We start from the raw sequence: 18,465 nt of genomic DNA on the forward strand, positions 1-18,465 counted from the left end.
CAGAGCCGTCATTAACACCGATATTTTCCATGGAAAAACCTAGCTGATACCAGATGAGAATATATTTTCTGTATTTAATGAATAATGTCTGAGAGTACTGGGAGCGAATATATAGAGATGCTAGATAGAATCCTAGTCTAACACGAATAATATAGTCCTAGTCTAATATGAATAATAGAGTCCTAATAGTTATAATTTGTGGTGTTCGAATAACCTAATTAACATACAATTAAATAAATAAATACAAAACGACTCTAATATATGTCCTATTTTTAGGGTCAGTTTGAAAACCCAGAAAATGAATTTTGAAAGTCATTTTCTGGATTTTTCAGTGTGTGGGTACTCAAAGAAAATAAAGTCAAAAGAAAAGTATTCATTCTAGTCAACAGAAAAAACTCATAATTTGCGGAAAATGTCTTTCTAATTTTCCACGGAAGAAATTTTTGGATTCTTTATTTTCTATTTTTCTCTTCGCTCTCTTCTTTTTTATGTTAGTTTTTGTCTTATTATTATTACCACCAACACCACCACAGAACCACACCACCACTGGACCAACACCAACACCACACCACTACCACCACCAACACCAACACCACCACCAACACTACATCACCACTACCACAACCATCACCACTAACACCACCACCACAAACACTAATACCACCACCACAAGTTCACAACCACTACCAAACCATCATTACCACCACCACCACTACCACACAACCACCATTACTACACAACAACAACAATAACAACCACCACCACTACCACTATCACACCACCACCACCACTAACACCACCATCACCACCACCACTACCGCCAACACCAACACCACCACCTTTAGCCCCACTACCACACCACCACCACCATCGCCACTGCCACCATCATCGCGACCACCACCACTGTTAAGTGTTGAAATAGAAGAATAGTGTATGTATTCATCGTATTGTTGTACAAGAAGAAGCCCTATAACACTCCCTCTCAAGCTGGAGCATAGATGTCAATCATGCCCAACTTGTTACAAATACACTCAACCCTGGCTCTACTAAGATTTTGTAAGCAGATCTAATAGCTCATCACCAGTTCGAACATGAACAGTAAAAAGTAGCCATTGTTGAATCTTATCTCGCAAAAAGTGACAATCTACGTCAATATGTTTGTCTCATAAAAGATAGGATTATTTGAAATGTGTATAACAACTTTATTGACACATTACAAAGGAACTGGTTTATTCACCTCTACGACAATCTCCCCAAGAACATTACACAACCACGTCACCTTATAGGCCACATGGGCCATTGCTCTATACTCAGATTCTGCACTAGAGCGAGACACACCAAATTGCTTCTTACTCTTCCACGATACTAGATTGCCCCCAAGGAACACACAATATCCTGTTGTCAACCTCCTGTCACTAGGTGACCAAGCCCAATCAACGTCAGAAAAGGCTTCAGCACTCACATGCTATAATTTTGTGCATAACCTTTAGCAACCATAATTCTCTGTATAATCAACTCCATATGTCTATGCATACCCCTTAGCCACCAAGCGCGATTTAAGCCGAGCAACTAACCTATCGGAGTTTGTCTTGACAACGTAAACCCACTTACACAGAATCAACATCAAATAAGGCCTCAACACTCACATGCCCATGATTGGCATACAAAATTCCTTTCCATGAGCTTTCTTCAAATACTTTGCAAATTGAACTGCAACTTCCCAATGAGATTTTGTAGAAGATGCCATGAACTGACTCACCACATATACAAGAAAGGCAATATTCAGACGAGTGATAGTAAGGTAATTTAGCTTTCCCACTAATCTCCTATACTGCTCTAGATCTTCAAGAGGCTTCCCCTCACCAAATGCATGCTTAACACTCTAGTCCATAGGAGTCTCACAATGCTTCGACCCTAAGAGCCCAGATTCTTCAAGTAAATGTTGGAAAAATAGCATTAAAATGATATTTTGAGTGATTATTTTGTGGTACAAATATATGTGGGATCCACTTCCGATTTGGGTCGGGTTAATGTGGATTCGGGTTCTTCGTAGTGAGACGAAGAATTTGATATAATGTACGCTCAAAATGGGTAATAGGTGAATGAGAAATTGATTCTCAAAGTGAACCTATTTGAGAGAAGTCAAAATTTAAGATTAATGCTAATCAAGAATTAGCATTAGATTCGTGCTACTTATGTTTCGTTGTAGCACTTTCGTGTTGTGCCAATCAGGCATGCTAGTATTTAAATTATTAAAACACTATGCATGTGCTGGCAGCACATCACGTGCAACTTAAATTTGATAAGCTTTGAAAGCTTAATTATGGAAATTGGGGTGATGCATTATGCATGAACGAAAGCTTGCATGGACGAAAGTTATGCAATTAAAACATTGAAAGCTTAATTAGTGAATTAAGCTTTTGAGCTCCTTTCGTGTGAGCTACTTTCGTGCTGAGCACGAGTCAATGCTATATGCATTGATTTGTACCACACTGTTTCGGTACTTTGCGGACCATTCAGGTGTGGTTTTCGGTCCCAATTCGTTAACTTTTCGGCTTTGTACGGACTTCTCGGTCACTCAGATATTTGAAACGGGTCGTTATGGTCGGTACGAATTAATCGGATATTAAGTTCGTGACTGTTGATATTATTTCGATAATAAGTACGACCGTTTCAAACGTTATAATTCAATTTTTAAATTGAATTTATGTTGGTTAATGTGTCATGATGATGCTATTTAGTACCAATCTCCTATATAAAGATGCGGTGGGAGCAACCTTTTTGAAAACAATGTTAGAAAGGAAGTGAACGTGAGGGAAGAACAAGAGAGACACAACACACAAAGATAAGCACATTTTATTCTCAAAACTCTACTCCTACTTCTTTCTAGCTACTGTGTTTTGCCCGTGCTCTAGTTCGCCGGGTTCGTTCGTTTGGGTGCTCAAACGTCGAACCGTTGTACGTTTTATCCTGGGAAACCTAGGCCACAACGCTCCTAGCACTTTTGGGAGGTGGCAAATAAGGTTTTAAGGAAAGACAGGCACTTTGCCTAACTCGTACATTTCTTTCTTTCTTCTTCTTTCTTGTTTTGGATTATGCTCTAAGCAAAAATCCGTTCTTTCTTGTTGTTTTGGAATTATAATCTAAGGATTATATTTTTTTTTGTTGATATATATTGGTATATCTTTTTCGTAGATATACATGTATATATAACCGTTAGGTCCGTTTTATATATATTTGTGTGTATATATATATTTCGGATATATATCTAATAATATTTTATATATATTTCGTGTGTATATATATAAATATTATTTTACGGATATTAAATCGATTGTGGTTCATTATCTCCAACAGTAAATCTAGCACATATTTCCGTTGTGAAAGAAATATGCCTCTCTAAGAACGAACAACCTCAATCTCAAGGAAGTACTTCAACACTCCCAGATCTTTCGTATGGAACTTCTCTTTAAGAAAAGATTTGAACGCATCAATTCCCCTTTCATCATCACCCGTGATCACTATATCATCAACATAGTAACAAAACACTGCCACGGTTAAAATGTTTATAAAAAAAATAGTGTGATCATAGGCACTACGTTGCATGCCAAACTGAGTAACTACAATACTGAATTAATCTCCCAAACCATGCTCTAGGAGACTGTTTTAACCCATACAAAGACTTCTTCAGCTTACGAACCTCCACGTTCTCCCCCTAAGCAACAAACCCAGGTAGTTGCTCCATATACACTTCTTCTGCCAAATCACAATGTAGAAAGGCATTTTTGACATCTAACTAGTATAACAGTCAACCATCAATAGCAGCTGGAGACACAAAAATCCACGCAAAAGTTAACTTAAATATGGAGGAAAGGGTCTCTGTATAATCAACTCCATAAGTATGTGCATACCCTTTAGCCACCAAGCGCGCTTTAAGCTGAGCAACTGACCCATCAGGGTTTTTCTTGACAACGTAAACCCATTTACACCCAATTGCAGACTTCCCAATTGGGAGATGGACAAGATCCCAAGTCTAATTCTCTTCAACGGATACCATTTCTTCCTCCATAGCAAATCGCCACCCATCAAGAGACATAGCCCGGCACAATGATTTAGGAACATACACATAATCCAATTGGGATATAAAGGTACGAGAAGAATCTAACAAATTCTCGTAAGAAACAAATGAAGAAAAGGGAAGACAGCAACTACGTTTACCTTTCCGTAGGGCAATCAGAAGATCAAGATCATTTGACAGAAGTTGTGGTAGGGGAGGTGTATTCACCTGTGCAACTGTTGGCGCGACTATCTCCTGGGGTCGCCTAGAATACACTTGTGTAATGGGAGCAGGGTTGCAAAACTCGGCCGCCTAATCGCCTAGGCGCCCGCCTAGGCGCTAGGCGGCACAAAGCCTTGCCGTTTTGGCCTAAAGGCAGCCAAAACTCGGCCGGCCGTGTAGGCAGCGGCCTGGGCGGCCTACTCGGCCGAGTTTGGCCCAGTCGGCCGAGTTAATTCAATTTTTTTTAATTGGATTTTTCGCTCAAAATGATGTCGTTTTGAGCGGAAAAAAAAAAAACCCAATTAAAAAAATTGAATTTTAATTTTGATTTCTAAAATTCTAATTCAGTAACTCCTAACCTTAACTCCAAATTTCTAAAGAGTAAAGACCGAGAGACTGCGAGATGGGAGACTGCGAGCCGAGAGCCCGAGACTCCATTGAACTGATCGAAACTGTCTGGTGGTGGACCTCCATCGAAGCCTCGTCGCCGTCGAAGCTCTAGCTCTAGCCTTCCCTCGCCGTCACCGTCGTCTGTAACTCTGTAAGTTCACAAATTTCAATTTGTTTCTATGCCACTTTTTTCTTTGTCATTCTTTTGTATTCTTATGACTTATCCTATGATTCCTATCACAAAGAAGCACCCTGCAATGAGAGTCAGTACCGTTGAAAAATGAAAACATGTGTTCAGTACTTCAGTTGAATTTTGCAGTTTTTGCTACTGTCATTTTTAGTGTATTCTTAGTCTACTTTCTACTTTTCTAGTTTTCTGGTACTACTTTCTAGTGCAAATTGCAAAATGATTTTTTTTTTGTGAGATTTGGAATACTTTGGCAGTTTGGCATCAAACAGTACGCAGTAGGCACTTAGGCAGTGTTGGAAAATTTTCATTTTTTTAGACTTTTTGAACATGGTGAATTTTAGATTATAAACTTGTTTATTGTATATGTGAAATTGTGAATTGAATTATACATTTATTGTGTATGATTTTTAGTTATAATGGCTTCATCAAGTGCTTCGGCTACTCAAAGTGTTGGAACTTCTGAAGCATCCACACTTAGGAGATCAAATGATGTAGGGTGGGAATATGGTATTTTAGTTGATGGGAAAATTTTGGATAAAGTGAAATGCTTGTTGTGCAGGAAAGTTTTATCCGGTGGAGTGCATTGAATAAAAGAGCATATTGCTCATATACAAGGAAATGGTGTTCCATGTTCTAAAGATACTAAAGATGATCAACTTAAGTGTAGAAATGCAATCAATGAAGCCAAGATGAGAAGGAAAAAAAAATTAATGAAGATTATTTAAGAGCCGATGTGAATATTGATGGTAGAAGTGAGTCAATTGATGTTGAGGACTTGCAAGGGTCTCTTGGATCTATGAAGCCACCACGTTCACTTGGCCCAATGGATAAGTTTGCAAGTGGTATCAATCTCGAACCTTTCATAAATTTAGGAAAGACATTGCAACAACAACGTATTGATGGCACAATATGGAAGGAAAGGACAAATAAAGTAAAAGAATATATATGTAGATGGGCATATGAGGCCGCTATTCCTTTTCATGCATTTGAAAAAGATAGATTTAAGATGATGTTAGAAGCAGCTGGACAATTCGGTCCCGGAGTTGAATCACCAAGTAGATATGAGATGAGTGAAACATTCTTGGAAAAAGAAGTTGATAAAGTTCGTGAGTCTTTAAAGATAAATGAAGAGGAGTGTAAGCTAAATGGGTGCTCAATCATGACGGATGCTTGGACCGATAGAAAGAGAAGAAGTGTAATGAATTTGTGTTCACTTGATTCACACACAAGTAAAATATATTTATGAGTTTGTTGAGCATGGCATTGAACAAGTTGGAGTTGAAACTGTTGTTCAAGTTGTCACGGATAATGCCTCAAACAACATGGGAGCTTCAAAGTTGTTGAAAGAGAAGAGGCAAACCATCTTTTGGACTTCTTGTGCCACCCACATGATAAATCTAATGCTTTAAAGCATTGGAAATCTCCCGAGGTACAAGAAAGTCCTTGATCAAGCAAAGGCTTTAACGATCTTTATTTATACTCATCACAAGACTTTGGCAATGATGAGAACTTTCACAAAGAAGAGAGATATAGTGAGGCCCGGTGTGACTAGATTTGCATCTTCATTCCTCACTTTGCAAAGTTTAGTCGAGAAGAAGATTGAATTAAGGGCAATGTTTTCTGGCAATGAATGGGGGGCATGTAAATTTTCCAAGATAGCTAAAGGGAAGGTAGCACACACAACCGTAACAAGTTTGGGATTGGCAAGGTGTAACGGCATGTTTGAAGGTTTTTGCACCATTGGTGAGAGTACTTCGACTTGTTGATTGTGATAGCAAGCCATCAATGGGGTTTGTATATGGTGAGCTTATGAGAGAAAAGAGGAAATCAAACATGATTTGTCCGATGTCTCAAGGAACTATAAATCGATTATTGACATTATTGAAGAAAAAATGAAAGATAGGCTTGACTCTCCTCTTCATTTGATGGCATATTTGTTGAATCCTTATTACCATTATAAGGATCCACGACTTCATTTGGACGAAGTTGTAGGTGTTGGAGTTGTTGATTTTTGTGATATTCTATTCGTCAATGATTTTTACATGCAAAATAAGATTTTAAGTGAAGAATTGCCAAAATATAAGAAGGAGGGGATGTTTGGAAGAAGTATCGCAATCAAAGCATGTGAGGTGAATGATGACAACTTTAATCCCGGTAAGTCATTCTTTATTCTTTAATACTTTATTGTTTACTTAATTATATTTATTTATATTTATTAATTATTATGAACTTTGTTTTGTAGCAAATTGGTGGTCAACTTTTTTGGTACCTCAGCCCCTTTATTGAGAAGAATAGCCATAAAGATTCTTTCTTTAACATCTAGTTCTTCGGGGTGTGAAAGAAATTGGAGCACGTTTGAAGGGGTTAGTAACTTAATATGATATTTTATTTAGTTTGTTATCAACTTGGCATGTTAATATAAAATATAAATATGAATTACGATACTTAATACTTTGTTAATCATTATTTAAACTTTTGAATATTTTTATTACTTGAATTATAGATACATACAAAGAAGAGAAATAGGCTTGAAGTAAATCGTCTCAACAATTTAGTTTTTGTCCAATTTAATGCTACTTTGATGAACAAGAACAAGCAAGATAAAAATATTTAAAAGTTGGTTGGTAATGATGCAAGTTTAATACAAGATTGGATTGTGGAAAATATTGAGAATGATGAGACTGAGCCGGGATTGGATTGCAACGTAACAATAATGCTATGGAAGTGGATGAAGCATTACAACCCTGTAGAAGTGCAAGATTGAGGGATCTTGATGAAGATAACTTTGAATCGGAAGGGGAAAGTGAGGAGGAAATAAATGAAGTGGAGTTTGAAGATGCTGGGCAACATGTTATTGAGCAATATGGACAAGATGAAGAAATTGGCAATGATTCTATTCAATCATGAATCCCTTTGGATTTCAAAACTTTAAAATTTGGACTTGAATGTTGAAATTTTGTGGAATGTTAATTATGTTGTAACTTGTAAGTTTAAACAATGATACTTGGATGTTGTTTCACTTGTTTCATTACTCATTACTTCATTAGTTGGATGATTAAATGTGGTATTGATGTTTAAGTAATTGAGTGTTTGACTTGTTTAGTTGTTTGAAGGAATGTATGATAGTTTTATTATTTGGACGTGCTATTTGATTGAATGTTGAAAACAGCTTCATTAAAATTGTCAAACTGCAAGTCTGCTACTGTTTTTAAATTTTTTTTAGAGCCCGCCTAGGCACTAGGCGCTGCCCGGGCGCCCGACTAGCGCCTAGCGCCTACTGCAACCTTGAATGGGAGGTATTACTCTAGAAATAGATTCCATTGTGGGTACAAGAATAGTGATAGTATATGTAAGTAAATCATCTTCTATCACTAGAGACCTACCCCGGAAATACTATCAGAGAACACAGTTTTCTCAAAAAAAGTGACATCAATTGAAACAAATATCTACCCAAATCAGGAGAGTAACACATATACACAAAAAGTGACATCAATTGAAACAAATATCTACCCAAATCAGGAGAGTAACACATATACACTTTTTGAGTCTGAGAATACCCCAGGAAGATACACTTAAGAGATTTAGGATCAAGCTTTCCCCTTAGTGGACGAACATCCTGTATAAAGCACGTACAACAAAAAACCTTGGGGGATAGGAAAAACAAAGGCTTGGAGGGATACGCAACTGAATACGGGATTTGACTATGGAGTACAGAATAAGGCATCATGTTAATAAAGAAGCAAGCAGTGTGAACAACATCTGTCCAAAATACTTTAGGTATTTTCATCTGGAACAATTGAACACAGGCAATCTCTAACAAATAGTGGTTCTTTCTTTCTGCGACACCATTTTGTTGGGGGTGTAACCACAAGAAGTTTGATGTATGATACCATTTTGACTTATAAAGCTGCAAAAAGACTTAAGAAATATTCTTGAGCATTATCACTTCTCAAACACTATATAGTCTTATTAAATTGAGTTTTAATTTCAACACAAAATTTTCGAAAGACGTCAAACAATTCACCCCTAGACTTCATGAGATACAACCAAGTACATCTAGAGAAGTCATTAACAATGGTTACAAAATATTGGAAACCATTTTTGGACGTAACCTGACATGGACCCCAAACATCATAATGAACGAATTCAAATAAGGAGTCTACTATATTATTTACCGGAGAAATAGGGAACACGATGATGTTTTGCAAACTCACATGACTCACACTGCAAAACAGTCAAAAACTCTAAACCATGAGACATCTTCTGTAACGTTGGTAAAGACGGTGACCAAATCGATAGTGCAACTGAAAGGGGGAAACACTGCTCACCAAACCCGTAGATTTGTTCTCGAGTGATGTAGAATTCTCTAAGACATACAGATTGTCAACCTCCTTCCCATTACTAATAATCCTCCTTGTCGAAAGATCCCAGAACAGACAATAGCTAGGGAAAAACATAATAGAACATTAGAACAATTCAAGTCACGAGTTATTTGACTAATAGAGAGCAAATTGAAGGGAACCTTTGGGAGGTATAACACAGAAGGGGTAACGAGGATGTTGTTGTGGCACTACCTTTACCCAAAATAGTGGCTATAGACCCATTTACTAGAGTAACGGTATGACCAGAAGTGATGGGTAGATACGTAGAAACAATATTGGAGTTACGTGTCATATGCTCTGAAGCCCTTGAGTCAATGACTCACTGCTGAGATGCAAAAGAAACACAAGCAACTGAATTACCTGTTTGGACAAAAAGTTGCGAAGGAAGACACTTGATTGGATGGAGACTGCGAGGAAGATGAAAGTTTCAACTGGTTGAATTCAGCAAACTCCTCATATGTCATCACTACTATGTGACCTTAAGTCGAAGCCGTATTAGCAGCCACTTGTTGTCTTATCAGCTTAGGACATTGATTTCAAAAGTGATCGGGGTCTCCACAATTAAAACAAACTTGTGGTCCTTCACGTCCTCCACGACCTCTACAAGAACCCCCATGTCCTCTGAAGCAGTTATTACCTCCTCCTCGAGAGCCATAACTTTCTCCAATACCCCCTCATTGTGATACTAGGGCACTTGGATCCACACTTCCTTGTGACATAAAGACATTTCTTTCCCTGGAGCTCATTTGAATCATTATTTCATGATGGATTCTGTAGCATGGAAAATACTTTATCCAAAGACTTTAAGTCCAAATTTCCTAACAGTTGCAATCTAAGGACATCATATTCTTTATCCAAGCCAGAAATCCAGCTAAAAACAAGTAATTTATCACGTTGTGTTTTTATTTCGTCCACATCATTTGTTATTGGCATCACAGCACACAAACCAACACACAAACTCTTAAAGTCATAGTAATAATCTCTAAGCTCATGCCCCTTTTGACTAGACCGATATACATCCTAAGATAACTAGTATAACTTTCTCAAATTACTGGTTCCACTGAACCATTCGTTCACTAACTCCCATACTTCTTTTACAGTTTGGCAGTGTTGCATAGACAAAATAATTATCTCATCAATGCGATTAATTATACGTGACAATAAGGCTTTATTAGTAGTTTTCCAGTCCACAGCTAAAGTAGCATCTATAGGACACTCTTTATCCAAATGACCACCCTTCCCCAAACCATCTAAATACACTTTAATAAAAAAATCTCCACTCAGGAAAATTAGACCAATTTGAAGCTAGAACTATGTCAATTAATTTAGATGGTGTGGAAATAACAGTGATATTTCTTTCTTGAGCCATTTTAATCTTCACCGAACAAATTCAATAGATGAACAATATACCCATTCACCCAGAAAAGAAAGAACACACTGCTCGTACCTCTTTCATTAGAAGATCCAACCAGATTCAAAACCTTCAACACATCCTACCTCTCTGGACTCAACACGATGAGGCGAGACTGGAAAAGCGAAAGTTCATCGGCTGCGTTGCCAGAAACAGCCTCACGCACCAACGCATGACATTGGAACAGCTCAGCGACAATGGCGCTTGACGGAGCGTGGTTCCTCTGACAGCGGCATCGCCAGTCCTTCCCATACCCAACCCAAGCACTCACTCTCTCTTCCTAGGCTCTAATACCATGTTAAGTTTTGAAATAGAAGAACAGTGTATGTATTCATTGTATTGTTGTACAAGAAGAAGTCCTATTTATACCAGGCTAATAGACTACCATCCATAGAATTCAAAAATCAAATAAAAGGCATAGAGAATAACTCTAAGTCTCTAACAACCCCCTTATTCATCTAACAACCACTACCACCAACACCACCACAACCACCACCACCACTACCACACCTCCACTACTATCACCACCACGCCACCACAAACAAAGAAAGATAATTTCCTGACATCCAGTCAATCACTAGAAAATTAAAATATTTTTAAGAAAATGAGTCATTTTCTAGAAATCATTTTAAAAAAAAAAAACATTTTTCAAGTTTCAAAATAGACGCTTAATTAGCTTGTTCAATGTTGGGTTTTAATTGAAATAATTAATCCATCATAATTGATTATATTAATTGATCAATGATTTAATTAATTCAATTAAATCCTTATCCAATCAAGCAAATTACCCCCCAAATCACACATTTATAATTTTTAATAGTCATAAATTGTGCATTTTTATTATTAGTAAAATAAAATTAATATTAAACAATATCAAGTGCAATTATACAAAATTTATAAAGATTTGTATTTGTACATATGGATTATAAAATTTTGAACATTATTATGTGATTTTGTGAATATTTTATATTCAATAGATTAAAATTGCAAAATCAATAGTCGAAGGTCTAAAATAGATAAGTTTTAAAGTTAATGACAAAATTTGGTAAATGTGATTAATCAATGGACTAAATAAGGAATTAAATCTTTTTTTATTATTATGAAATTAAAAGTTTAAATAAAATCATCATAAAGGAAAAATTAAAATTTTTACTATTCACTTTTTGTATTACACATTTTGAATTACTATTCATTGGTCAATCCAACTATTCTTTTTTTAATTAATTTCTTTAAATTTTTTATAATTTTTAAAATTAATTTTTTGTGTTTAATAATAGTTTTTAAATATATAAATTCTATATATTAATATTAAAAATATTTCAACCATCTCCGGTTAATGACTCAACTCCACATAAGATGGTCGCTTGCTGGAGGTTTGAGTAGTGTTATTTTATTGGAGTTGCAGTGATAAAGATAAACCTATTGTATGTTAATATTTTATTGGTCAAATTATCCTATTTTAATTTAAGAAACAAAAAGAAGAAGAAATAGTCAAAAGGGAAATAACCAGTAGGAAATATATCGGTTGTTGAAGAGAAATTTTGATTACATAGATAATGATTTAATAATAATAAAATACTGTAGACTAGTAGAGGCTACAGGTCTACTGGATAGTGACTAAAAGAGGAGCGAGGAAACGTGTTTTAATAATAATAATAATAATAATAATAATAATAATAATAATAATAATAATAATAATAAGAGGAGCGATGAAATGAAAGGGGGGCAGAAGAGGAAATAATGAAGGATGGTGGGACCATGTTCCGGGCAAATGGGATAAGAATGGGAGGGAAAAACCAGAGGCCGAGTCCAAAGGGCGCCCACAGCCCCGTTTTAAAACCAGTGTACGGATTCCACAAAACCGGGAGTTCTCTTTTGTGGGCGCCTTTCTTTTCCCCCACGCGCCCCCACTCTCACTCCCCAATTATTCTTTTTTTTTTTCTTTTAAACAAAAGATTTTATTACTCATACTTTCCAAGTGAATTTATAGCTTGCGTAATTAGTAGGGAATTGAAAATTTCTCATACTAAAGTCATCGCATTTAATTTCTGTTATTATTTTCTTATTTAAATTTATTGTATAACATTTTTAAACTATGATCAATATTATTTACTCTCTTTATCCTATTTTTCATGTCTTATTTATTATACATTGGTCAAACCAATTCTTTCTTCATTGCTTTCTTTTAGTAATTTTTAATTATTTTTAAATTTTAATAGTTTTGTGTTTAATAGTACTTTTAATGTAATTTTTAAATATATAAATTTTGTATATCAATATTAAACTTAATATTATGAAAAAATTAAATTAAAAATTTTAGTCAAGTTACATTAACCGAATCAAACAAACAAAATAAGATTGAGAGAGTATAATTTATAAATTATCACATAGAAAAGATTCAGGCCTGACCTTGGATAATGACATGTTGTCCCTTCCAAAGCCCAATGATGAAAGGAGCCTATTACCAATCGTTATGCTGTGGAACTGTGTCCACCTTGCAAGGTGGATACGGTTCTATATTCATAATTACTGAACTATATGTTCATAATTACAAAGTTATATATTCATAATTTTTGAACTTCATATTCATAATTATTGAACTTTATATTCACAATTACAGAATTCTATGTTCATAATTACTGAACTATATTCATAATTACATAACTATATGTTCATAATTATGTTCACAACTCTATGTTCATAATTATAAAACTACATGTTCATAATTTTTGAACTATAATCGTGTCCACCTTGTAAGGTGGACTCGGTTCCATAGCATAATTTGCCAGCCTATTACATTGTGTTTTATTCTCCATTTTTTTAATGAATTTAATTTTTTTTTTACATAATTAAAGATTCAAACTTGTGCTTTTGATATAATATATTCAATTAATACGCACAAACATATATAGGCTCTGTTTGGCAGAGCTTATAGCTTATTTTAAACTACTAATAAGCTATAAGCGCAGTTTGGTAATGTTCTCAAAATAAGCTCTTAGCTTAAAATAAGAGCTTATTTTGGAACGCTACCTTAGGTAGCGTTTCAAAATAAGCTCCTAGCTTCCTAACTTTTTTTTCCATCTTTATCCTTATTATTTTAAAGAAATGACATGATTTATCATTCTCAATTAAACCACTTTTCTCTTCTCCTTTATCCGCAACTTTCACCGCAAATATTATTATTATTATTATTATTATTATTATTATTATTATTATTATTATTATTATTATTATTATTATTATTATTATTGTTGTTATGAGATTTGCAACAATATTGCTACTTCATTATGAGATGCTAGATCATGATTATGCTAATAGTTTTATTTCAAAATGTTAATTTTTGTAAAGATAAAATGTTAAATTTTAATATGTAAACAAACTAATTTAAATTTTATGAAAATGTTCTTTTTAGTCTTTTTACATTTATCAGCTTATCAAAATGCTAATTTTACCAAACACTTTCAATCATATCAGCTAGCTTAACAGCTATTCAGTTTTCAGCTCCGAGCTTATAGCTTTTCAACTTTCAGCTCCTTTTCAGCTTTCAGCTCCTAGCTTATAACTTTTCAGCTAGGTTTGCCAAATAGAGCCATAGTTTAGTAAAGTTATTTATGTCAGAATTTTGGTTCATTCTTGAAACCACTTACTTGACCATAATTTACCATTTGATGAGTATTAACTACGTTCAAATTTTTGATATCACTTGTCTAATTTACACCTACATATTGCATTTATTTCTCTATACCAAGTTCAATTTACCTACTTAGCTTGCTAAGAACTTTCTATTAGTTATCTTTATAACCACAATCATTATGACTTAAACATTAATACCCATCACTACTCAATGTAATTGTTATTGTGGCTTATATTATATTTTAATTAATATAAATTAAGGATAACTAAATTAAATCACAACTTTAAATTTCTAATGAAAAAAACATTTAAAATGTTTAAGCACTAAGACCAGGCGAATCAGCGCTAACCAACTCCGCCAGTTCGAAAGTTGATACGTTGATTATGGATTACAAAAGCTTGACGGAAGGGTTCCACGAGTGTGAGCTTCGGCATGTCTTTCGCGAAGAAAATCAATGTGCGAACTTCTTAACCAACCTGAGGTTTGTGAGGGACAACATTGCTGGATTGTCCTCGTAACGTTATGAGCACTCTGCTGGCTCGGAATGCAAACAGTGTTGCAACTAGAAGACTTGTCTAACTCTGGGACTTTTATGCTCCTCTTTCATCACACACACACACACACACACACACAAAAAACATTTAAAATGTTAAAAACACTATAGATAAAAAAAAAAAAATAGAAAATATTTTATGTGATAATAATGACAAATCCCCCTACTTTTACTACTCACAAATCAACCGCCTTAAAATGTGACAAAATCCTACACAATAATTTTATTTTATTAATTTTAATTTTAATTTGAATAGTGTTTATGCTTTTACAATAGTGGTTGATTTGTTAGTGGTAAAAATAAGAATGTGTAACTTAAGCTCCTCGGGACTTATCGTAGTTCGTTTGTCGTCTGACTTAATTAAATGTCATGACTGAAGGCAGTAATGTGGGTGTTCGAATCTCACTGGAAGTATGAATGGGAAAAAAGTTCAAGGATGCTAGACGGTCGGGATTGGATCCCCTGTGCACACATGAAGACTACTAGACTAGGACTTGACTAGTGCGTTGATTGCGCGACTTGCGATTTACCTCCCAGTGACTCTAGGGGCAGGATCCTGTAGATTTAGGATTATTCCGGTGAAGTTGGGATCACTTAAGTTTTTTTTTTTTTTTTTTTTTTTAGAATATATATATATATATATATATATATATATATATATATATATATATATATATATATATATATATATATGTAGTTTTTTTTTTTCAAAAAATTCCTTTTAAAAATAACATTCTATTTTAGAGTTAATACAATTTTTTGTCTTAGTTTATAGGTGTCAGTTCACTTTTATTTCTTTTCTTTTTTTCAAAGCATCTCCTTTGGTCCTAATATTATTATGACATGACCATTCTTTGTCCTCCGTCAACAAAACTGTTTAAATAGGGTTAAATACAGGGGCATTTTGGACTATTCAATTTCAAGTTTTAATTCATTTTCTTTTTTTGGTCCTAGATTTATATGTCATTCCACTTTTAATCATCTTTTTTTTTAAAACATCCATGTTGGTCCTAACGTTATTGTAGCATGACTATTTTATGTCCTCCGTCAACAAATATGTTTAAATGCCATTAAAAAATGACGTTATTAACCACTCAAAATCCTCCTTTTTTTTTTTGGTAATAAAACAATACAAAGTTTCTACATCATCAAAAACCATATGCACGGAAGATGCACTCATTGAATTATGGATTATTTATGATATCAATGAATGTATGTACCGAAATAATTGGGTAACCCGACCTGAAGAACTGAACCGACCTGACGGATCTAGGACCAAGTAACGGTCACACACTTAAAAGGAGACCAAAGTTATTATGAGGCACCACTTCTTTAAAGGAGCAAGGGACTTGCACTTAATGAAGAGCGCTATGCTAATTATTGCCGGTTCCGTTATAGTAAAAGAGTTGTTGTACTGAAAGTGGAATGACACATAAATAAATGAACAAAAAGGAAATTAAATTAATATTTAAAACTGAATAGACCAAAATATCCTTGTATTTAACGTCATTTAAACGGTGACGAAAGATTTAAAAAAAAAATAGTCATTCCATAATAGTTATAGGACAAAATTGGAATGTTTTTAAAGTTAAGGTCTAGAAATAATTGACACCTATTGTTGGTTTCTGGGTTTTCGGGCCCAAGGAGGTCCAACACAACCTTTGGTTGGTGGATTCACCTTTCTCAAAAAGTGATCGCAAAGATGGATAATCGAGTCTCTAGGAAGTGTGTGTGTCTATTCTCTGGGCATGGACTCGCCCTCCTTTACAAGTGTGGAGGGGCCTTTATATAGTAGGCTCCCCTCCATCCGAATTGAAATACATTAAACATTGCTTTCAAGGCTAATTACACTATCAGACCGTTCGATCGCTGTTACCGAGTCGACCAACGGCTCTTTGGCTTCCTAACGGCCCTTTTGACCGAGTCCTCTTGAATGCCGCATTGAGTGTTCCCTCAACGGCTCCTAGACCGACTTGAATGCTTCTTACCGGCTCCTGAGCCGAGTCTTGGGCCTGGGCCGACTCCTGAATTCGGCCCAGGCCACCATCGGGCTTCTTCTTTTACTAACCCTTACCTCCTATCTTGGGCTCCATCTCTCTTGGGCCCATCTCTCTTGGGCCCTTCTTTTTGGACCGGGGTCCTCACCCCATCAACTAGTCCCTCACTTTCTCATACCCGGGCCACTAATCCGAGTTTGAGAAAGTAGTAACTGTTTATTCTCTCCTTCATCGGATCCCGTCTTTAAAGAGACCTCATAACGTCCGGATCCTCTGCTATCTTCCCGGATTCAGCGGAGCCGTTTGGATTCTCCCCGCTCCGCATGGATCCTTTAAATAGCCTCTTGTCTTCTACATCTCTTCTCACTTGATCAACCATGGGTCGCTCGCCTTTGAAGGGAAAGCGGATCGACTTTGGGTCTCCTCGACGCCTTCTAGCTTCCAAGCGGACTCGACCTGAGAGGGAGAATAAGAAGAAGGCTCCTCGCCCGACTTCCCAGAGGTCTCCCCCCGGTGCTACTTCCTCTGTTCAACAGCCGCCGACCCCGATTCGCACGGAGAATGTTCCGACTTCACTCAATCCGCCGCCTCTGAGTACTGCCAGGGTGACTGCTCAAGACGGATCTTTCGTGGAGGTGGCCGTCCCCGAGCAGTTGACCTTTCGTATGACCTTCTCCATTCCACTTGATGACCTGGACGGGCCGGGCACCGGCTTGATGAATGATGCCGACTTCACTCGATACCTGGAAATGTATCCGGATGACGAGGAGCCGGTGGTGCCGCCAATCATGCCAGCTTTCTGGGATACCTTCTATCCGTCTCCCACTAGGCTGCCCGGGGAGGCATTCTTTGGGAGCGACTCTTCTTCACCTGGCGAGTGATGGCTTCGGTCGAGATTGGTTTTTGCGTTGCCGAGTGGGGCTGCATAGGAGCATTTTTTATTTATTTGTGATGTAATAAACTCCTTATCTTGTGCATTCCTCTCTTATAATAAAATCACGTTACCCTCTAGGAGGGTTTTATTTCTTAATTCGTTTCCGGCACCCATTCTACTCTCCCGGCTGATGGGTCCGAGAGTCGGCCACGTTGTCAGGCCCTTTTCAGTTTGACGCCTGTAAATATTCCACGTATCCTGGGTGAATCTGCCCTTTTCAGTTCAACGTGTGAATCTCACTCTTTTCGAGCGGATTTGATGGAACTACCCCCTGACACAGATCCCTGTCTCCCGTCCAATCCGGCCTGATCACGGTAGTTTACTATCAGCTCCGTGATTTTTGCCTAGATACTCGCCCCCCTGAGGCTATATAAAGGCCCCCTATGCTGGTGATTCATACCACTTCTGTCCACAGACCTCTGATCATGAGTTACAGAGTCGGCGATCGTCACTTCTCCATTCGCAACAAGGAGCATGCTCGCCTGGAAGAGCTAAGGCAGAAAAGGCTGGCCAACGGTGGACATCTGGTGGGCGACTCAAGCTCTGATCCTATCGTGGTGCCCCCAGATATGCTGGATCTGGCCCCCGTGGAGCCGGCTGGTGACAAGGTGGAACCAGTGGTGGACGATCTGGGCCCAGAGGAGGAGGAGGTGTGGGAGGTTTCACCTCTTTTCGGCGTAGCTATGTCTCTGAGT

At 36.6% G+C, this 18,465-nt stretch overlaps 1 long non-coding RNA gene across 1 annotated transcript in view; it reads left to right on the top strand.

The window, feature by feature from the left end:
• Positions 1–16,443, top strand: part of LOC109164478 — a 27,661-nt gene extending 11,218 nt beyond the window's left edge. The window contains exons 2-3 of the long non-coding RNA XR_002051402.1: positions 4,206–4,351; positions 16,433–16,443. This is a non-coding gene — a long non-coding RNA (uncharacterized LOC109164478). The remainder of the gene's footprint in view (positions 1–4,205; positions 4,352–16,432) is intronic.
• Positions 16,444–18,465: the final 2,022 nt, after the last annotated feature.

The sequence above is a fragment of the Ipomoea nil genome, unplaced genomic scaffold, assembly GCF_001879475.1.
Source record: "Ipomoea nil cultivar Tokyo-kokei standard unplaced genomic scaffold, Asagao_1.1 scaffold3065, whole genome shotgun sequence".
Classification (NCBI taxonomy): Eukaryota; Viridiplantae; Streptophyta; class Magnoliopsida; order Solanales; family Convolvulaceae; genus Ipomoea; species Ipomoea nil.